Raw genomic sequence first — 21,874 nt, 5'->3', positions numbered from 1 at the left:
ATTTAAATTTATTTTATATCATGGTTCATTCATTAAATTTACTGCAGCATCTGTGTGCTCAAAAATCAAATATACTGGCACCTCTTACTACTAAAAGTTTAGCTACACATACAAAAATACAAGAATGTTACCAACTTGCACCTTGAATTTTTATGGAAGAAAGGATACTTTGGATAAGGATACAATTTACCAAAATACACAGGCTGGCAAGAAAGGCAAGGACTGCCCAAAGATGCCCAAACCTCAACTCAGTGCTTTTTGCAAGAACTACCCCTTGTCCACTAAGAACCAGTGCAAGATGCATTCCACAGCAAGTAAGTATTTTGTCCTTTTTTTATCCTTCCAAGTTACATGAGCATCTATGACCTCTAAGCTAGTCACTGGCCTTTGAGGCTAATTTGCCTGAGTTTTACTTTCTGTACTTAAATAACAAAGCACTGTCATAACAGAAAGCAAATAAAACAATTTTGTATTAATTACTGAGGACAAGCTTGAACTTTAACTTAATAGCAATGCAGAGATCACAGAACCATAGAATCTTTTGAGTTGGAAGGGACCCTTAAAGGTCATCTACTCCAACTCTGTGGCTATTAACAGCAACACCTTCAGCTCAAACAGGCTGCTCAGTGCCTGGTCCAGCCTGACCTTGGATGTCTACAGGGTCGGGTCATCAACCACCTCTCTGGACAACCTGTGCCAGAGCCTCACCACCCTTATTGTAAATTTTTTTTTCCTCATATCCATTCTAAATCTTTTCTCTTTTAGTCTGAAACCATCTCCCCTTCTCCTATCATAACAAACCCTGCTAAAGAGTCTGTCCCCTTCTTTCTTACAGCTGTCATTTAGATAATGAAAGGTTGCTATCAGGCCTCCTGGAACCCTCCCTTCTCCAGGCTGAACAGCCCCAGCTCTCCCAGCCCAACCTTGTAGAGATTGACCCCAGCTCCATCCCTGGGATCATTTTTGTGGTCCTCCTCTGGATGCACTGCAACAGGTCCACATCTCACCTGTACTGAGAACTCCACACTTGGACACAGTACTCCAGGTGAGGTCTCGCTGAGCAGAGTGGCAGGATCACCTCTCTCAACCTGCTGGTCATACTTCTTTTAATGCAGCCCAGGGTACAGCTAGCTTTCTGGACTGCAAAGACACACTGGTGGCTCATGTTCAGCCTGCCATCCACCAGTACCCCCAAGCCCTTTTTGGCAGGGCTATGCTCAATGCTTTCATCTCCCAGCTTTTATTGAGTTGCTGCGATCCAGGTGCAAAATTTCGCTTTGTTGAAACTCATGAGGTTCACCTGGACCCACTGCTCAGTCTTTCTAGGTCTTTCTCATTGGCATTCAGTTCCCCAGGTGTGTCAACAGCACCACACAGCTTGGGGTCATCTGCAAACTTGATGATAGTGCACTTGATCTCACTGTTGACGTCACTGATGAAGATGTTAAAGAGCACTGACCCCTGAGGGTCATCACCACTTGTCACTGATCTCCATCTGGACATCAAGCCATTGACCACCATTCCTTGGGTACAATCTTGCAACCAGTTCTTTGTCAATCGAACAGTCTGTGGTCTAAAAATGTTTCAGATTATGCCCCTTCAGTTAAAAAGTACTGAATGAATTGTATCTTGGTTGTAATACATAACAGCAGTATAAATAACAGCAGATCATGTAGCACCTGTATAACTATCTTCCAGCCACACAGAGATAACCTGGGATCGCAATTCTGTGGCAGAGTCAAAGCAGAAAATTTCACAAGTAATGAATAATCCATTTTCATGTTACAAACCTGCAGATACCTCTTTCAGTACTCAACAATGTATGTAACCATTTTAGAAAAAATATTACTTTTGCTTTCTTTCCAAGGCAAAATCATTTTTATCTTCACTTTCATTCAGATTTATGAGTAAGCAGTGCAAGCTGGATTTTAATTATCCCATCAGCTCCATCACTGTGGGAGTTTGGTTGTTCCCTTCAGGATACCTTCAGGATAATCAAGTTAGATAAATTAATCCTTTTTTCTTCTGATATTTCAGTCAAATGTAAACTGCATATATGCAGAGGGAAGTAGCACGATCACAAGGGAATTATTTATATTTTGATTAACTTACTAACATTGTGCTGTGACAACGATCCTCATCACAAATTTTACATTCTTGTACAATAGAGACAAAAGTAAAATGGAACTGGAGCTCAGGTGCAAGACTTACAGTGTTAACATTGCACAGAAAAATAGTTGGTTCAAATGGCACTTTTTAGAATAACTGCACTGAAGATCATTTCTGGGTAACGAAGTGCTTGAATTTTTGTTAAGATTCTAAAAAGGAGATTAGTGTGAAAATAATTTCCCCTGACATTCCTCTAAAATAACAAAAGATGGTTGAAATTATATACAAACATACACTAGTTTGGAAGTTTTGCTTATGTGAAGAATACTGACCATCCTCTGTGTGGTTTCAGCTTTTTTTTTTTTTTTTAAACATACGTGGATATGTATTTGAGGTACAACATTTCTTCATAGACTTTTATGTGATGACAACTTCCATTTTAAATACAACCCATCAGGAAATTGGTAAACTGAAATGTGTACCAACTACAACAGATGATACTTTACAAAGAATTCTCTGAGAAATGTTAAAAGACAGGCAGGAATTTAAAAAGAAAAAACAAAAACAAAAACACTTTATAACACAAGAAAATGCAGAAAACTTCAGTCTAACATTACAAATTGCTTATTTTCCAAATATTACAATTTTTCTGAGCTGAACAAAGGGTCTAATTACACTGCCTCTAATAAAGGTGATTAAGCTTTGTGACAAATGGCAAATCTTTAAAAACATCCCCTTTAATATAAAAACAATGCCAAAAGCTCAAGATGACAACTTGCGGGAGTGAGCACTTTGTGTTTTCATTACCTGTTACCAATTTCATTGAAATGTTTGAAATCTGTGTCCTGTTCTTTAATTTACTAATGCACTCCAGAATTAGATTAATAATGGAGGATTGCTATAGATTTCTGCAATTCTTCTGACAAGTTCTATTATTCAAGGTCACTCTCACAATTGTATTTGCCTTGTGGGCAAGCACAGGTGCCTGCTTTCACTATTAAGAAAAATCCTCCTTTCTGGAGTGTGTCAACAAGTATCATGAAGTGTAAAGAAATGTTTGGCAAAGCTGTCAGAGCCTGACCCCTCTGTAGCAGAGAGAGGATGTGCAGTGCAGCATTGCACAAAATTCCCATCTAAAAACATGTTTATTCAGCACCTATTAAAAGTGGGCTATGTGCCCACCCTCACAGATGGTTGTAAGCATTCACCACTCTACTATCATGTCACTTAAATAATGTGAAAGTCAAGGGCAGGATTTCTTCTATGAGAACATTCACATGCTGTCCCATTTAAAGTCATCTGCCATTGTAAATTCTGCTGTGAGCTAAATTAATCTTCAAAAAGTGTGAAACTAAATTTTGCAGACAAGTAGAAGAGTACTTGTTAGAGTAGAATATAAGGAAAGAACATGAATTCAATTGCCTTGAGCACTTTCTGCACTCAGCTCCCTCACTTATCAAGGGTTTTAAAAGTAAATACTATCCTATTTTACATAGGAGAAAAACAAGTTAGAGGACATTTGCAAACAGGTAATACAATGTACTGAGAATTTTGGAACCAGAAACCAGGACATTCTGACACAACACTCTTAATACATATCTCCCATTCTAGAAGCTGCAATTTAGCTCAGCCTCCAGCTGAGTGCATCCTAGTTGGGTGCTGCAAAGAATTGAGATTTTTCCCTTTTCCAAAAGCTGATTGTCAGACAAAGTTTGTTTGCAGAAAACAATATATGGTAATGTTTCCTGAGACTTTTAAATGTCATTTTCCTAAAGCTTTAATGGGTGGAGCTGCATGCTGACAGAGATTGATCAGAAGCAGCAAAATAGGAAAACACTGTGCATAATTTAGTTACACTAAAACAATGCAGCACTTGATACACCTTGATAAGATACTACTTGATGTACTGGGATATAAAGGTCAAATTAATTTCCAAGACTTTTTTTTTTTAAGTAAACTAATTTACGAGAGAGAAAAGTATGGACAAAATAAGCTTGGTGCAATTCAAATACTTTCTCAAATAAGTTCTAAATAGGCTTTAATATCACTCTGTGGCGTGCATTTAATGTACTGCAATAACAAAAACAATTCAAAGTTTAGTCAAAAGTCAATGTGCTAAAATGAGAATAACCTCTTTGCCAGTTGAAATCCACTGCACTGTTTGTCAATATTTGTTTCTAGCTAGCATTTTCCTACAAGTTTACCATAATACGTGCTGTAATTTATATATCCCAAGAGAAAAATTATAGATTGACAACTCTATTTTCTACAGAAGCTACAACAAATACAAAGAGCACAGTAACACTATGATAGAACAAATTATACAAACCACTATTCTTCAACATAGTCACCACCATTAGCTGTGTATTTTCACCAGCAATGAACAAGAGCCTGCGTACCGCACTTGTAAAAATCTGCCCCAGCAGAGATGCCCCACTGTCATCAGTGCTGAAATGCACCACCCACTGCCTTACTGCACTCACACCCACTGTTTGGTCTCCAGAAATGTTTGACAAGCTTTGATGAATGTCAGTGCATGCAGTTTTGTCTGCCTGGAGGAATTCAATGACACACCTTTGCTTCATATGCACTTCCATGTTAGAGGCCATTCTGTCAGACTGCCCCTCTGCTGCCATCTGTCACATGGCAACAACGTCATGGAATATGGGTGGGAAGGTTCAAACTCTACTGCCGTACCACCAACATCCACCCTTACTGTTGTGGGCCAACTTAATAAATTAGGAGCATTACTTTTGGAGCAGTCCTTATATTTCTATGTCACTGCTCTAACTGGATTTTTTAAGGTCTACCTGAAATCCATGCACAGACTATTTCACTTAGTGACTTCAAAATTTTTGTATACCCCTATGTTCTAGTTTATTAGCGTGTGATTTTCAGCTTTACTTCTACAAGGGTGAACCAACAGCTGATCCAAGAAATTCTAAGCCTTTTTGCCTCAAAGTCTAATTTTGTGATATTGCAAACATGGTAGCTTTCTGCTATCTGGGTAGTACCACAAAATCTCAGTGACACTACCCAGAAAAGAGGAAGAAGTCTCCATCCCTTACTTTCATTCTACTCCCATTTTCCTTAGAAAAATTCATCTAATCACAGCTGCAACACAAAGTGATACTGAAAACTGATTTCCTCTTTTCCCGAGCAGGGCAAGGAACTTTTCTTCACCACAACTACTCTACCTAGCACGGAAGCAATTTGTTCTCCTAGAGCTCTCTTAGTTTTAACCATAATACTGTTGTGGCAAAATAATTTTTGCCAATGTTATTTTTTGTAACTGAAAAATCATACATTCCTAAACTATGCAATTTGGACACTTCCAAGTTACTATTAGTAATCTCAACTGCTTATTTCAGTGATGTTTTTCAGCTTAGACATTTCATTGTGAGTGATCAATTACCATGTCTGGTATAGCAAAGATTTAATACAACTAGTGATGTTTATTATGCAGAAAACATAATCCCAAATAATTATCAGGATATCAAAGCACTTGCAACATGCAACAAACTTGCTCTTTGAAGTCTACATTTGATTTTTATTTTTAAAGTTGAAGTCAACTAAAAACTCCCTCTTTTTTCACCTTAAGGAGACATTTTTAGACAGACTCCAGAAAGTAGAAAGGTTGTGATGATTAAAGTTTCTACCATGTTCAATCAGAAATGGGCATGAAAATGTCATTTCATTTTTCCAAGATGTTAATCTGAACATATTTCTATTTAGAATTATTATTAATATTCAGTTAGGTTTCATCTAGAAAACTATGATATTAAATGCAAAATCATTTGAAGAATGAAAGAGGAAGATGAGCAGGTCTTTCAATGACAGTCCAGCATTTTTTATTCTAAGGTTTTCAGGCAAGCTCTCAAAATTAAGTGCTGATTGAACTGAATTGATGTTGATGAGTCTATATGTACTGCATGTTAAGATAACGTATGTTTGCCTTAACACAACTGTTTGAAATTTCCCCTCTTGTCATTAATTTCCAATGTCTAAAATATCAGCTAAAAGCTGCCCTCTGATATTCAGGGAGTTGTAGGCCAATGATTCCATGTATGCAATTGTGAAGTGCTTCAGGATGAGAACTCTGTCTAAGCATAATACATTGTTACAAAATACTTCACTTAATTGAGATATGCTGAACTGGGGCTGTTGCTTTATTAAGAACTCCCAGGAAACTGATTTAGCTAACAATATGGAATAGAATTAAGTGTTACTGAAACAGGATACTATTAGCACAAAATCAGTATAATGGAGTTGATCTTGAACAGCATTAAGTAATGTTTAATGAAGTAATAAATAGAAATCAATTGTTAACCCTTAGCTTACAAGTTTCCAAATGCACATTTAAAGGATAAACATGTACTCAAACACAAGTAGATAACACTTAAATAGGGATGGCTTCAAGAGATCTCAAACCCAACTGTTTCACAGGCAGATTAAAAAAACTAAGGTTGTAGCTGGAAGGATGAACAACCTATTAGTTAACAAGTTGATCTTACAACAGTAAAAATGCTGTCAAAAAGGCAGCACAAAGCAATATAACGTCAGAGCACTTTCAAAGACCAGAAGTTGTGATTTTATGGTATTGTACTATCTAGAATATATGCACACACCATATACACATACATGCTTACACACAAACGTTGTTGAATGTGAGAAAAGCTGCAAGTAAAGCAAACAGTCACCTATGACCTTCTTCTTCAACCCTGCACACACTTCAGCCCCCTGCCTTTGAAATTATTTCTTATGCTGTCCCTTCCAAAATAAATAAATAAATCATTCTTTGACAGTGGACATCAAGCACAACTGAAGCAAACTACTTCAACACGAAAAGTAGTAGTAATATTAATAAAAGAAATGCTATATTTATCCAGAACTGACATCGATAATTTTCAGTAGTATTGTTGCCAGAGAAACATGCATAAATCATCCTGCAGCTTGTATCCGTTTATCATCTCCAGCAAACTCAGTCACTATGACTTTGGAATAAATGAAGCCTGTTCCGTGGGCCAAAGTATTAATCAATCTTGCCATGTCATTTCATTATTTCTTCAGTAGCAAACCAAACTCTGGACACTCATTTTATAAAGTACACCCACGAGCATCAGAAGCATAGAAATTAAAATATTGTATGCAAGCAGTACGAAATACCGAAAATAATATATTGTGCAGATACGGTGCATAGAAAGTACTGCATCATGATAAGAATTATGATTTTCCGTAAGATTTTCTGTCTTCTGTGAGATCAAACTTGTCTGGTCTGGTTCTCATGAGAATCTCGCAAAGAAAGCCTTCCCCCTGCATTACAGTGCCATCTCATCCTGCCCAATTATTGTCAAACAATTTTCATAGCTACAGGCTCATGTCTGAATTTGTTTTACATTTTTTCTCAATAGAAACAGATTTATTAACTCTATAAGAGCATCCCGAAGTTTTACTTGAATCTTTTTTTTCTAAAGAAAAATAATACATAAAAAAGGAGAGAAACAGAGATTTGTACATTTCAGTTTGCAGAAAAACAAAAATAAAAAACAGATCCTCTCATCAGTGGAATAGTGGAATAGATAATAACGAAAAGTTATGTACACAAATACCAGAATGTTGATGTTCATGAGAAACTAGAATTCATTGGGATGCATCATGCACCAGCCCATTTAGAGATGGTTTCCATTTCATTCTCTCACCTCATCTAAAGGAATAATGTTTTGAACTCAGCTTTAAAATTCTGATAAATGGGAAATCAAAGAGAGAAAATAATTCATGAAAGATCTATCTCATGTAATTCTTGGGTAGGGAGATCGAGGGAAGCAGCAGATGAATATCTGCTCTTTGAAAGTGTGGATAAGAGGACTAGCCTACAAATACAGTATCAAAAGAGAAAGCTTGGAGTAAGTTAGAGACCAGGCTTTGTTCAAAGTACAGACTTCTCTGAATACGATTCTTTTGGAATTACCTAAAATGACTGAACTCTATCTCTGTGGATTAACGGAATAAGACCCAGGAACAAGAAAGAATACGATAACCATTCGGTGTTCCATTTTTTTATCAGGTGAAAGGGAAAGAAGACAAATGAAGTTGTCTACAGATTTTCTGTAGTGTAGGATGACTAACATTTACGCTGATAAAATATACAAGCATATTTTCATCCCTTCTGTGTGGTGTCTAATCAGAAAACTGATAGCATAACTCCAGGAAATCTTGCAGTGCCTTTGGACTTCCTTTTCCCATATGTTCAAGAGAATGAAAAACAATTAAGGAATTGTAAAACTATCTGTGACATTCTCTACTGCAATATTTTAGCTATGTCTAAACAGACTGTAAGATACATACCCATGTAGTAAGCCTTTAATAGGCTTATTGGCAGTTACTATTATATTAGTTATGGAGCAGAAAATTTGTTTAGTAAAACATATTTTCTGTTAGAATATCATGCTGAAGTTGAGAGCATCTCTAATCTCTGTTTGAGAATGTGTACTTCACAAGACTGAGCCCAAACACTTCATAGATGGTGATATTTTTTTCCAAAAATGATGTTGTTCATGCCTAACAAATGCATAATTAGATGAAAATTGCATGTATTCATTTCCACTCTGGAATATCAAGGTAACATTGTATACACGTGCTTTCTGTTGGTAGCTATTTAAAATGACAACGCAGACAGTCATTACATGTGACTACCACATCCCTCCAACTGACTAGTGTTGTTTTAGAAATTTGTCCTGGACAGTTTTCATATCACAAAAGAGGTCCAAAAATTCAAAACACAACTACATCACAGCAAATAGACACCTTGGATCTTGTGAAGTAAAACAATACCACTTTGTTGAAGTATCAACTTTTTGTAAAAAAGTCTGCATGATATAGGTTCAAGTCCATCACTGTTGATCTAAACAAGATGCATTTCTGTGTTTGGGGTGGCTGTCCATTCATCAAGGGTCACCTGTCACTAAGCAGGATTAGATAGGAAATAATAAGAGGATGCAGCTTCATTATTCTGTGTTAGAGGGGAGAGAAAGCAGGATGGAGACACACAGGAAGAAATTTATTCTGTGCTATTGTGCCAAGACAGAAAGTGTATCAGGCAATTTCATAGGAAATCAGTCCCAGTGCACCATTTAATAGATGAGAAGTCTTTGTGTAAAATAGCTTTCAATCTACTACGGGTGTCAGGCTTAAAATCGAACAGGCAATTACACACATCTATTCAGATATAAATTATTCAGATTGCTTGAAAGCACCTATAAGAAAGCATGCTTCATGGAACTCAAAGAAATTAATAAAAGTCAAGAGATTAATGGAAACTTCAGAAAAACTACAGAACATATCTTGTGCTGTGAATTTGCAGTGACCAGTTCATCTTTCCACTTCAGTTGGTTGATCTGACAGTATGCATAATCAAGAATTAAATAATGGCAAATCTATCAGGTCACCATCAATTCCAACTTAAACAGGAAAAACCTTAGAATGTAGAAGTCTAATATCTTTTTGTTAGCACAGGGCTGACACAAACACGATGCTATCACAAATTCTCTGTTAGCCATGTGATTGCCAAGAAGACTCCTGACCCCACACTATGAAGATTCAGTGGCAAATAGGTACTGTCTGCCAGGTGCTAAAAAAGATACAAAAGGAAATACCAGACCACCAGTTGTCACTAATAGCTGACGCTTTTGGTCAAACGTTTTCAAAATTTAACTTTCCCTGGAGGGTAAAAAGAATGCTTTCTTTATATATCATTCTGCCTCAAGGTAGGCTTTTCTAGATATGCTATTAAGTTTCTTTTAAGAAGTGACTTAAGACTTTTATTTTTTTTAACTGATTACAGTGGAGGGGGAAGAGGTAATCACTTTGGTCTCCAGAAAAAGAGAATAGTTGCTATGCTTTGGGCAGAGTTCCACTGCTGCTTTTGTAAATGCACTAATGAGCCATTGTCACACTTGTGCCAACCTGGCATTAGCAGTTACCATAAATTTACTACAAGAACACTGCTGTTTGTAATTAGCTCTTCATTACACAATCAGACTGATTTAGAGAAGCTCTCATATGATTTGCTCAGCAAATGAAGCAATATAATTACACTTCGCTTGAAATCAACAAATTAGACTGCTGTTTGCAATTGGCTGTATTATTGTGCTGTTAGCACTAGCAATTGCAGGCCTGTTGCGGCCTTCAGCACTTAAAGCAAGCATAATTGAAGTACAGAATATTTTTGAATTTGCAACATCAGCTGCATAATAATAACAATTTCTCTGCAATTAAAAAGAGCTAAAATTTGTGTCACAAATCCTCTGTAAGTTTAAGTCTCAGTGGTGATAACACCTAATGATACAAGCAGAAATCAGCTTAAAATTGAAGTGAGGAAGTAGGGGAAAATGTTTGCTATGTAGCAATTTATTTTGTAGACTGCACTGAAGACTTACATTTACACAGATCAAAAGGAGTGCGGAGCTACTAGCTAAGTTTTTGTTTTCACACTTCCTTAAAATTAGTGGAACAGTCCTTGTTGGGTTTTTGTTTGTTGGTTTGTTTTTCAAGTATAACAAAATGTTTTTGAAACCTCTTTTCCAAGTACACAATTCCACGTAGGTCTCTTGGATAATTAAGAGCAACAGAAGACTCATTCAACCATTTGAAAATTGCAGAGTAAAAGTGGTTAACCAATAACTGATATAATGTTTCTGATATAATCACTTGGGGGCCAGGCTGTACCAGGATACAGGAAAACTCAGCTGTACATCCAACTGTCTTATTATTGAACACAGTAACATCAAAGCAGTAAAAATATAGAACAAATGTTATGAAGAGGAAGCAAGAGATTGGGGCAGAAAAAAAAGAACTTCTGAACACTCTACTTAGGAGGGACACTGAAGAATAATTCAGTACATTGCTACTCTAATACATAAGATAGAAAGCTGAATGTTTTGAAGATACTGTCTGACACTGAAGAGGCAAACATAATAACAAGTGCAGGTTTTGCTATCAAGAGCCAGCCTGGCACATTCACAATATCTGTGAGAGGTAATAAGCTCCCTCATTCTCTCCTGGCAAGACTCTGCCCTGTACTTTCCTATACACTGCAGAGTTACTAAATGTTGTGAGTTATGGATTCTGCCCACTTGCCTAGAGAAACATCAAGAGGCTAAATGCTTTAAGTCCACATGCATATAGATTTACTTGAAAAAAAAAACAAAAACCTAAACAAGTTATAAAAGACTGACAAGCATTTTGGTTGCTGAGAAACACTGTAACATTCATTTTTCAGGATTAAATACAAGACAAGACCATTGGTAAGGCAACTATGAATATAACTGTGCAGCTCTGATTTTCTCAATATTTGGCAATCTAGCATCCAACAGTGTGGAGAAATTTCCTTCACTATGCTGATTTATTCGTCAGACTGAAAAAAATGGGCTAGACTGATACAAGTTGTAATTACATTGTTAAGCTTACTAATGCTCATTGATGAATAACTCTGTAGTTTGTTTAGAAAACAGGAGGAGTCTATGTCTTCCTACTGAGCAGATAAGGGAAGTTCCATCAAATCTTTATATCGAGTAGATAAGGGAGATGGGGAAGCAAGTACAGTTCAACTGAGGCAAGGAGCTAACTGAGCACGCATGAAGACAGGGGTCAACCAGAGAGAACAGTGAGGAAGATTACTGACAACCACCAAAGCAGTCCCAAGACCACCACCACAAAAAGACTAAGCATGTGCAAGAAGGTGGAATCCTCTGTTAGTAACCTTGGGAGGAGTACTGAATATGTACATACTACCTGGGAAAACCTCTGCATACGAGTGATGTATATGAGTTGAAGATCTTCTGTGCCAGGTGGAAGGATCCCTTTATGTATCTGTTACTGAAAATAAAGAATACTTGCTTTCTAGAGTTCCAAACTGAGTTTTAGAACATGGTTGTACAACCTTTTGGCTTGTCTGGGCCACACTGAGAAAACAGGAATTGCCTTGGGCTGTATATAAAATATATATTAAATTTAGCATATTGAACTAATAAAACTTTTTTAAAATGTATTTTTTATTAAAACACAGAAACCAGAGAGCAACAAAACCATAAAAACAGTGGGATGTTGGACATTGTATTTGTGAAACTAATGCATCAGGCTGGCTTGATGGTAGTCGTTGCCTTTCCTAGTGAGGCCTCAAGGTGTTTGACAGATTTTTGATGAAATATTACTCTTCCTATGCTTCATCCTTGACAACAATTGTTCACAAACATACACTCTGCCAAGACAAGATTACATGAATAAAGCACGACTGTGAAGCAAGGGATACTTTTTCTCTGGTAAGGCAGGACTTACAAAAGTCTGGTGAGGAGATGTGAGCAAATTTTTCTTTGAGTTGAACGCCTGATCACAAGTTTATACATTCCAGATGAAAATTTGCAAGTAATGTATTTACATCAACATAAAACAGAGTTGCAAATATACAAAAAAAAAAAAAAAAGACATTTTTTGCTGAAATCTTGAAATCTATTCTTAAAAGTCCTGTATCAAAATGTAAAGCACAGCTGCATACTTTTCACTGTTCACAGGACTATGTTCAGCCAATGTATCAAAATGCATGAAATTTTTTTGCCATAATGTGAATTTGCCATAATTTCAAGCTCATTTCAAATGCTGTTATTGTTGGAAAAATAGCTCAGACAAGATGATTTTCACCTTAAATACGCATGTTTAACTTATTTAGATGAGCGGTCAAATCCACCAAAAATGATAAATCTGTGAGCCATTTTTAATCTTCAAGTTCTGGCAGAAGTTTTCCTTTTCATTCTATAAAGGACTTGACTTCACTTCGCAAATCATAAAGTCTTTTTAGCACTTTACCCTGACTTAACCACTCTCCTCCAGAAAAGTAAATGATGACCTCATAATCAGCATCCATCCTTTTAAGGAACTCCTAGAATTGATGATGATTCAGCCCCTTGGACTTTAGGAAGTTCAATTTTGATGACAATTTGCATGATATTATCTATTTTTTGCACATAAATAAGTTTTTTGCACATAAATATTCTTGATATTTCATCAAATGTGAATTTTGGTAGTAATTGTATAATCTTCTATTAATTTTATAAGTCCCTCTTTCTTACCAATCATCACTGAGAAACCATCAGCATCTATACCAGAGAAGTTGACAAAGGTTAAAGAAAATATCTATATGTGTGTGTGTGTGTATATATATATATATATATATATATATTACTGCTTTGTACAAATCAGGAGATTGAGTTGTACCTGTTGATGGCAACAAAGAAGTCATTTCTTTAGTAATACTATATTTGTTATCAATACCTTTAATGAAAATGGCAAGTGTAGCTGTATGATCAGTAGTCTAACCTATTGCCAAAGCATAAAGTTCAAAATCAGCAGCTTTACTCTCTCCTTTTTTCTGTTTTTAATAGATTTTCCTATTTCTTCAGTTCACCTGTCTATAGCCTCGTGAACAAAATGATTTTTAGACAAATCACTTCCTTTCCTTTCCTTTCCCTTCCTTTCCTTTCCCTTCCTTTCCTTTCCCTTCCTTTCCTTTCCCTTCCTTTCCTTTCCCTTCCTTTCCTTTCCCTTCCTTTCCTTTCCCTTCCTTTCCTTTCCCTTTTCCTTTTCCTCTCTTCTCCTCTCCTTTTCTTTTTTAAATCAGGACACATTATATCAGCCCTGCTTTCTATGGACAGTTTAACAAACTCATCATCAGGAAATAGCTTTGACTTTTTTGCAATCAGATTTTCTATAACATAACTAGCTTTTATAACAGAGTTCATTTGAGTTTTAACTTTTTTTTTTTTTGAGGTGATAAGATTTTTTCAGTCCCACTGTTCTGTCTTTACAAAGCATTCCTTGATATGCATTGAATTTGGCAGCATGTTTCTGCATATAATGTCTTCTCATATTGCAATCTTTGAAAGCCGACATGGTTTGCTTGCAAATCCAAGCACAGTGCATATTATTTGTCAGCATTGCACTGTGGCCTCTCTGTGCCCCAGGGCTGGGTAGGGCTGCTTGGTGGGGCAGAACCACTGCCATGATGGTGCAGCAGCAAAAGGCATGGGCAACAGTGCAAGCACAGCTGGGCCGCATGCAGCAGGTGGCCTGGACATGCCTGTTCTAGAGAGTTTCCCAATGGATTGATTTACAGTAACACCACAACTATATTACTGGATTTATTTATTTTAAATTAGGGAACCCTTGTGTTCTCTAGTAGTGATGGCTCTAAAGAGATCCTTAGGAATCCTCAAATTGTAGGGCTCCAAAAATACTAATAACACGGCTCCTCCTAAGCTAATGAAAAGTAGCTAGTGGTTGGCTTTAAAAGAAGAGTAGGCATAGCAGGTAAGTGGTAGAAGGAAGTCTCAAATGTTGGGACAAAAAACTGAAGTACAGCTTTCAAACTGACACACACCTAATAATAAATACTTTTCCAAGGAGGGAGTCTTGCAAAACAGACTGCTGTATAAAAGCCATTAGGAAAATAGGATAACAACAAATCCATACATGTTTTGTGCTGCCTGTGTTCACTGTGTTAGAGTCTGGATTTTCACACAAGAACTTCTTCACAGATAAGGTGGAAGATCTGTCTCAGAATGAATTCCTAGTAGAAGCGACCGTAATAAAGTTTATAATATGATCAGTTACAAGGTAACACAACCAGAAGCTATTTCACTTGTAGTTTTAGGGAACTTTAGCTTGAAATGGTTGAATTGCAACTTCAGTACCTGAACTATCATTTAGCATTTTGAGATTAAAGAAATTCTAGGTGGCAAACACTCATTCAATATCTAAGATTGTTTGCAGCATCTGGAAAACTACAGTTCTGTAAGTCTGTCACCAGTATTAAGAAAACTGGTAGAAAGGTTAAGAAACTAAGAAACTCATGCACAAACTGATCATAATAATGGACAATATGGATGGATAATATGATATTACATATTATCTATGTTATTTTACCAAACCTAAAAGGATAAAGCAAGGAAAATGCTAGGGAGGGAAAATTCCATTCATGAAAGGATTAACAGCTAATCATAAGATTACTGGTAGGCAAATTGCTAGTCCTTACATCAGAGTAAAGCCAACAGTGAAATTCCACTCAGATGTTAAGATCTTCTTTCCAACATGTATATAGGAGTCAGAAAAAGATTGATAAAGAAGGGACAATTCCTTGTCCAGTAACATACAGTTTTCAGACTAGTAAAAACACTGTAAATAGTTCAATCAAAACCTGGATAGCAGAAGAATTTCAATGTAGACAAAGTAATTCACTTGAATTCTCTTGAGGAAGAGAAGGATAACTTTAATACATGCAATTGACTTTGAGCTGACAACTACTAAGAAAAAAAAATTGATATCAGCTATAAATAGGCATCTCATTGGAAATGACAACTCAGTGTTCACTAGTAATCAAAATAAGAAAAAGAACATAGAAAGCATAAAATCTCTATGCCACTCAAATCCATTGTGTGCCTGGATCCTTACTACAACACACAGTTCATTCATTCCATCATTACCAAAGATAGGCAGAAACAGCAAAAGATTGTAAAAATAAATAAATAAATATATTTCTGATCAAGAAATAATAAAAATCAGAGACAAATTAAGTCTCCACTGTAGAAAAGAAGAGACTGAAGACTGGCAACAACTATCTGTGTGAAATTATGAACGATGGAGAAAATGTAACAACTAACAAGTATCACAACAAACTAAAGTGAACTAAGTAGATACTTGTTCTACTCAATACGCATTAAAATACAGAATTCAGTGCTAGAAAACGTTGTTTAAAAGGATGACACAAACTCATGGTAAAGCGATCCAGGTTAAATAATTCTGCCTCAAAGTTCCTAAGGCACAGACTGATGAAAATGTATTTGTTTCATATAAACATTGCTACTATCTTCCCCCAGTATGGTATCACCTCAAGGGAAAAGGCTATGAAACAGTGCTCTTACCCTATACTTAATAATAACTTAATAATTCTTACATTCCACTGGAATTAAGAATTTAAGTGTATCCCAGACATCCAGTACCACCCTAATGATTGATAACTTCCCCCCCCCCCCCCAGCAGAAATGTTTAAAGAAGTATGGAGATTGCTACTACACATTGATTTCACACTCTAGAAGCAAACTAAGAGCAGAGCAAATAGCATGTGGCTAATAGCGCACATCAGCAGAAACAGGAACTGTTAGCAGCTTCAAATGGTCATTTAGTACTTGAAATACCCTAATTCTCAGAACATACGTTAGAAGATTTGGCAAGTTTTGCAAGTCCATGGAAAACTATGTGCATTGCCAAAGAGTTTCCACTTGTCATACAAAAATGAAAAATTTAATAATGAACAGAAAAACATAACTGAAGGCAAGTTTCAATTAGACTAAGGCATTCTTCAATATTAATGGTAACTAGCACAGATGGCTTGAAAAGACAGATAATAATGTGAGGTAACCCGCTGATTTATACTTCCTCATGCTTTGTAGTAATTCCTACCAGTACTAGGTGAGATCAGGATCATATAGCGTTTATCTCCGTGTGTTACCTGAACAAAATGCCAGTCTGATAGATAATTCCTTAAGACCTGTGTGGTACTAAGAAGTAGGCATTCTTTAATTATGGTGCCAGATGCATGAGAGAAATTGCTCCACCAAACTTGTGTATCCCTGGCACAGAAGATCTTCAGCTTATATACATTACTTGTGTTACATACGTAAAAGGTTCTCCTGGACAGCATACATGCACTCAGTACTTCCCCCCAAAATAATTAACATACGGTTCTGCTTCCTTGCACTTGCTTTTTGTGGTGGTGGTCCTGAGACCTCTAGTGGTCACCTTGATTGACTCTGATGAGTCCTTCAGTTGAACTCTCTGGTCTTTATATCTAGTTAGGGATGGAAAGTTCCTTTGTGGGATGCTTGGCTGACTATAGCCCGAAGGCTATTACCAGTTGTCATCTTCAGAGTGGCCTTCAGAGTTTGCACTCAGTTGTCATTCAACAGAACAAAATGACAACAGGAGAAACTCAGCTCCAGAGAATCCACATAAATGCTATTTTTTATTTTAAATTTTACATTAGTGTAGCAGTACTTACACCTGTTTACTTGCAAGAGATCTCTGTGAATCTAAAAACTTTTGGAAAAATATTAAAAGAATCATTTAATAGTGTTTCTAAAAAAAAGTTTGTCAGATTTCTGCTGCCACTGAAACAATCTTGCCACTGTTATTAAGGGGCGGATAGGAATTATCTAGAGCATAAAATGTCTGCACAAGTATAAAGTGAATATAGATATCATGCTTGAAGTTTTCTATAGTGGGTACTTTCTTAAAAAAACATTAAAAGCCTAATTTGAGTTTATGCCTAGAACAACAATCACTTTTGTAAGACAAGAGCAGTAAGGCTTTGCTAAGTCAGAAGGCAGTCAAGACAAGTATGTTCATAGACTTGCTGAACTCAGACTCCTGAGAACATTATCTGTTTTAACCTCTCCCACTTTCACTGAGTAGCTGTCAACATTTATGTAAATGCTTACAAGTTGAAGACTGTAGCATGAAACGGGAGCATAATTGCAAAAAATGTTATGAAACAGATAGGAGTAGGAAAGGCATAAAGGCTGTGTTTTATTCCAAGATCTGCTTTCTTCTTCTGCAACCTAGGCAAGACAGAAGTCCTTAGTTATCTGTCCAACCTAATTCTCTGGCTTATTTTGCCCTTTTTCATGTGGTTTGCAAGGAAGGGATGGGGAGGGCCAGTACAGCTAAAGGGAGTTTGTGTTATCTACTAGAAGATGGCTACCAATCCTCTGCCCCATCCTGTTCTCCAGTTGTGCATGACCTCTCCCCTTCTTCACCAGGCCATGGTTGGGCCATACTCCATAGTATCATGTGTAACACTATAATATCATTACAGGTTTTTACATATATAATTAAAAAAAAACCCAACAACAAAACAAAGATCTTTGGATAATAATACAAAGCTTTAGACACTGCACAGAGCATATGACATATTTTTACCCCCTTTCTCAGAAAACGATGGCAAAAGAGTCCAGTGTCTGAACAGCTAAAAATCAACATTCACCTCACAAAGCAAGTGGATTTCTCACTGATGATCTGTCTAGCAGCATCCTCGAGACGTGTGACCACATTTAATGCTGAAATTATTCTTGATCTGCAGTCTATAAATCAAGTAAATGCCTGATGGATATGAAATATACATATAGTTTCTTGTTCAGCATTTAAAATAGCAATGCATTATACATTAGAGTATGCATAATATTGTATGCTAAATAAAAGTAATTGCTAAGAAAACATGTGCTTCAAAAAATTAAGGAGATGCTTTAAATAACCTATAATGCTCTGAAAGTTAAGCACTGATAACATTAAGAATTTGTTATGCCTTTTTGTCCTTTAGTATCTTTTCTTGTTTCAGTCATGACCTATAATGAGCTTAAATCGCATCTGACAACACAGAAGAAAGACAGTAATATCAGCAGTTAGGAACACTGGAAACACAGAAATATTTTATTGTTATTCTGGGAGCAATTTGTGCCTGTTACTAAAAAATGCAAGAGTCTATCACAGTACCGGGCAGTCCCAGAACAAGCAGTCAGCATCCAGAAAGAAACCCAAGAAAATACTGGCAATGAGTGAAGAAGTCAGCAAAGCCTGTGGACAAGTCCTTGTCGAGGCATCAGAGAAAAGGGGAGCATCCAGAGAAACTGCACCACTACTGCCCCAAGGAATTTTCTGCTCACCCCTTCCATTCCACTTCTGTGTTCTGCTTGCAGGGCATAACTTTTCAGAAAAACATAAAAAAATAAATGGATAGTTGCAATTTATTAATTTATTCTATTAAAACCAATTTTAGCACTCAGCTACAACTCTATTACCAAAATAACTTCATCATTGCAACTTTAAATATTTAAAAAAATAATATGTATAGTATCATTTTAATGATTTATGATATTACTCTCAAACTGGACTTCATATGCTGAGGCTAGACAATCTGAAAGCGCAAATCATGAATATAATGTTAAAAAGGTCAGCCAAATTATGGAAGAGACTTGCTCTACATCATTGCTGACCTTCCACTTCAATGTAAGGTTATCTAGACTAATATGAATCATCTGAGTTTAAATCTGCATGAAAGGGTGAAGTAAATCCCCCTTTAGAAGACTGTATATCTTAGCGCGAGCAGTTTTTATTAATATAAGCCAGAGGAAAAAATACAATTACATTGCTGTAACAGCAGTACAGCTACACACAAGGTGTTACAAAATTCAGAGAAAATATCATGTCTAGATTTCTAAGGCCTCAATGCAGGCCTCAGAAAAATGTATGCATCCCACGGCCAATATCCATTTGCCTTGCTGTTCAAATGCTGTCGGTCATTACTGTGTGCTTTAAGGCACCACAGAATATTTGCAATTGCTGTCCTATAATCTGCTGGCAAGGCAAGAGTTTCCACGAGGAGTAACGTGGAAGCTTGAAATATAACCAAGCATAAAATTCAGCAATTCTTAAGGCCCCATGTCACTGGGTACCAACAGCAAAGCTCATTTAGCAAAAAGTTGCTCAAATGCTGAATCTTATCTTCTGGGTTAATATTGCTGCTGGCCAGAGATACTTCTGGGCAAGGTAGTGAATTACATGCTTTCCCTGGGATAAGACCATTATGGAAAGCAACAGGAATTTTAATGAGACTAAATTTATCCTGATCAATTAGATAAGATGTTGGTTTTTCTGTTCAAAAAGCACTGGATAAAAAGACAAAATAAGATTATGCTGCTGGCAAAACAAACTTACTGTACAGTATCAAGATACTAAGCAGACAAGACAGACTTCAGATTTATAAACGCTCTCAAATGTGCAAAATCAAGAGAAGAAATTCAAGACAGATCTTAATTTACAAAGCTGTAAACAGGATTAAGGTCTTAAAAAATAACAACAAAACCAACCCCATACCACTTCTCTCCTTAAGACATGCTTCAATTAAAAACAACTTAATACCAGATACCTCAACTAAAAATGGATAACATGAAACATCCAAGAGAAATTCTGTATAGTAGTTCCTGAAAAGTTTATTATATTTATTCTTGTGCCTCAATTTTTGTTCAAAACAGAAGGCTGTGGCCAATTGCTTTTTATCTTTCCGAAACAGAATTCAAAGCACTCAGTACTGCTTATTTAAATATAAAAATAGACAACTTTATATTAAAAAAAGTCCCAAAGATGTAAGCAGAAAGAAATAATGTAATCAAGGTAAGAATTAATAAGATATTTAAAATGCAACTTTTGGAATATGAATTATGAAATTAGAATTAATCCAGCAATTCTCATTAAAAACTACACCACAAAAACAATACCGTTTTAATAGTTTCTGAAACACTACTCAGCACTGTGAAATCCAATGTTTGCCCTGGAAAGGAACTCAATGCAGAGGTGACATACATAAGCATAGGTCCATGCATAGATGTAAACACGTTTCAGTTGCAATGAAGATAAAGGCAGATTTTTTTTTGCTTTTTCCACATAATAAGTTTCCCATTTTTATTTCACCCTAGACTTGTTTGCTTTTCATTATCATTACTTGCATAGATTTTTGGTTCAATTTTAAAAGGAAACTGTCTAGATGAATACTGTATTCTCTCAGCTAATTCTTCTAGCTTACCCTTTCTCATACATAATCAATCTACCCTAAGCCTTTCCTTGTAAAACAGGTGATATACCAAAGAACAACATGCCTTCTGGGATGGAGACTACATCACTGACTTTTTACCTTAATGCATCAATCACCCTGCTTCAGTTCTACTTGACAACTGCAAGTCCCCTAAAGCCATGCAGAAAAACAGCAAAGAATGGCATTTTATATCATCCCAGAGCTGCTTCTGCAGAAAGCAAGAAATGGCTCATTTTGTACTTGGATTTGTCATGACTTAGTCTAAATACAATTAGCCTCAGCACTTTCTCTGTCTTATGTGAAGAAGGAAAAATCAGACTTGCAGATCATTATTATTAGTCACATTAATTCATTTCTTTGTACATGTTTAAACATATGCAATCATAGAATCATAGAATGGTTTCAGTTAGAAGGGACCCTTAGGATCACCTAGTTCCAACCCCACTGCTACAGGCAGGGACCCCCCCATAGAACAGGTTGCTCAAGGCCCCATCCAGCCTGTCCTTGAATGCTTCCAGGGAGGGGGCATCTACAACCTGTTCCAGTGTCTCATCATTCTCATAGTAAAGAATTTCTTCCCTATATCTAGTATAAATCCACCCTCTTCCAGTTATTAACCATTTCCCCTAGTCAGTTATCATGAAAGCACTGGATTCCCTGAATGTAGCCAGTTGTGTGCAGCAGCCAACTGGCCAGCACAGCACATTCATTGGAGCTGGTGAAGCAGCTGCAAGCTCCTGCTGAGAGAAACTGATTGCAGCCCTAAGCAGCTTAATTCGATTTAAGCATGAAAGAGAACACCAACTGCCCAGTTCAGCATTTTTCAGTAATGTTTCTTATGAAGCCAGGTAAAAGCAAGCTTATTGCTCAAAGGTTCAATGCGTTTCTTTACAAAGTGTATTTCTGTAACTAATTTAAAGGAGAGAATTGGCACATTGCAGAAAAAGTATAATTATTTTTGTAATTTTAGAATAAAATTCCCCCCCCCCCAAAAATATTATAAACATCTTTATTTTACACGTGGACAAACCAATAAGAGAAAAATTGATATAAAAAATAGAATTTTCATAAATCTAA

At 36.4% G+C, this 21,874-nt stretch overlaps 1 protein-coding gene across 2 annotated transcripts in view; it reads right to left on the bottom strand.

The window, feature by feature from the left end:
* The window catches only part of GALNTL6 (polypeptide N-acetylgalactosaminyltransferase like 6), a 430,337-nt gene that overhangs the window by 203,587 nt on the left and 204,876 nt on the right, over positions 1-21,874 (bottom strand). The gene's annotated exons all lie outside the window — the stretch shown is intronic.

The sequence above is a fragment of the Meleagris gallopavo genome, chromosome 4 (genome assembly GCF_905368555.1).
Source record: "Meleagris gallopavo chromosome 4, MGAL_WU_HG_1.1, whole genome shotgun sequence".
Lineage (NCBI taxonomy): Eukaryota > Metazoa > Chordata > Aves > Galliformes > Phasianidae > Meleagris > Meleagris gallopavo.
Note: the sequence above shows the minus strand (reverse complement) of the source record. Positions and strands in the feature narration are given on the sequence as shown.